Genomic DNA, 2061 nt, shown 5'->3' with positions numbered 1-2061 from the left:
AAAAAAAAAAAAAAAAAGTAACTCTAAAATCTATGTGCACTGAATACATGCCATTAAAAAACTTTAAATTAAAAGTACTCCTTTTAAAAAAAGCAACTTAGGTGGTTATGCATGGTGATATAAGGAAATAAATAATACTCATCTCCGTCACTTTCACATTAATCTAGCAGATAAAACTGATGTCTGATACATTATACTAGTATTTTGTTGTGTGATGCATTTAATTCTTAGTTTTAAAAAGTCTAACTCCATAAACAAACTTGAGGGTTTAACTGTTAACTTAATTCCTTACTGCTTTCATTTATCCCAATGCAGGGTGCTGGGATACCATTCTGATTTGGTAAGATTGTTTCTCCCAGTTTGCCCAACAGTAAAGGATTGTGCACGTGGAGAATCAGACCCCTAGTCCTGCTTTCCTCCAGGGAAGTTCCATTGGGATAAGAGAAGGTAGTCACAATGAAATGTGGCTGCTGGCCTGCACACCATACATCTACAGCTGCCTAACTAAATTTGAAACTAGAGCAAAACCTCATGTTTCACCAGAGAACCCTGCCAAACCAAAACATCCTGAAGAAGATATTTGCTTGTCCTTCTCAAGAGAGCAGCAAGGATGGTATCGTAACTCCTTTTTCCTGTACTGATCCAGAAATGACACACTAATAGACTCCATTTTAGCACGGGCGCCTGGTAGGAGGGGCATGGGGGGGAGGCATTAGTAGGGGTCCAATCTCCCCTCCCCCCACAGATTGGCCCCGGACTTGGCACCACTCAGGATGGGGAAGGTTTTTGCTGCATGGGCCAGCTGTGGAGGGGAGGGGCACTAAGCCGTAGCATAGGAGTGTAGGAGTAGATATGGCACTTGTGCCACACACCCCCAACTCAGGAGGCACCAGTCACCCCTGCATTTTAGTTGAGGCTAGAACAAAAGTGACAATCCAGATCTGGGTTACTGTATGTCAAAGAAATATCATTTGCTATGAAAGAAAATGTTGTCAACTATATTTTTAAGTAACTTAATTAGAGCTTATCAGAAATTTATTGACAAAACAACTTTTTTTTGGAAAATGATGTTTTGTGGAACTCAGAAAAGCTTTGTTTGAATTATTTTGGATTTGATGAATTTTCACCCAAAAACCCTGCCTGGAGTCCTTCTGGGTCAATCCCAGACAGCAGGGGAAGATCCTACCGTACAGAAGAGGAAGCAGCACTAGTTACTGCAGGCCAAATCTGCAGTGACTGTCTTTGTTTGTCTTGTGTTGGTAGTGAATGGGCCAGTCCTGCCTCAGGTCACAGAACAAGAATCCCATAGAGGGAATCTGGTGGACCTGTGGTGGAGGAAGGCCGAAAGCCACAGGGCACACTTTTCCTTCCATGTTCTCACTGTCATAGCTGGGGGATCCTTAGAGTTCATCTCTTTCCACACAAACTTACTTATTGGCAATTTTTTTTTTTAAATTCCCTCTGCAAAGTGGGAAAAAATGATGCATATGGTTAGGGCCTGATACACTCTTTCCATTCTGTGTCTCTTCTGAACTAGCACTGATACATTTGCTCTGCTTTACTGTCTAGTTCTTGCAGTCCTCCTAATGCCGAAATATATTTGCCCCTTCGTTCTGCAGTCAATCAAATTATATCAAAATACCCAAACATCTATAAAGAGAGAAAGACATAATTTTGGAATTGTCGTCATCCAGTTTCACACACCAGTGGGTATTCAGGGTGTATGTACCCTGAGGCCTCTCAAATAATTGCTTAATAGGTTCTAAGTCCAAACCACTTATTGCCAAGAGTGCTTCCCAGGTGTGGGCTGTGAGCAGCTTACATTGTTCTGACAGAAGTCTCTAGCCATTAGAACACAATGCACACACAGCCATTATTTGTAGAATGGCCTCAAGACACTGCAGGAAACTTTAGTTGAGGCTCTTTAGCTTCATACACAGCATGTAGGGCACTGCTGAGGGCACTTTTCCTCACTGAATTAGAAAGTAATTAAAGGGCAAAGGGTAGTCATAAATTGGAGCTGTTCTCCAAGCTGCAGCAGAAATTACAAGCAAAGGAGAA

The 2061-nt window shown here is 41.9% G+C and overlaps 1 protein-coding gene across 1 annotated transcript in view; it reads left to right on the top strand.

The window, feature by feature from the left end:
- NPFFR2 (neuropeptide FF receptor 2) overlaps nt 1-2061 on the top strand; it is an 89324-nt gene that overhangs the window by 25703 nt on the left and 61560 nt on the right. The gene's annotated exons all lie outside the window — the stretch shown is intronic.

This window comes from Gavialis gangeticus, unplaced genomic scaffold (genome assembly GCF_001723915.1).
Source record: "Gavialis gangeticus isolate Ggan-Ray unplaced genomic scaffold, GavGan_comp1, whole genome shotgun sequence".
Taxonomy (NCBI): domain Eukaryota; kingdom Metazoa; phylum Chordata; order Crocodylia; family Gavialidae; genus Gavialis; species Gavialis gangeticus.
Note: the sequence above shows the minus strand (reverse complement) of the source record. Positions and strands in the feature narration are given on the sequence as shown.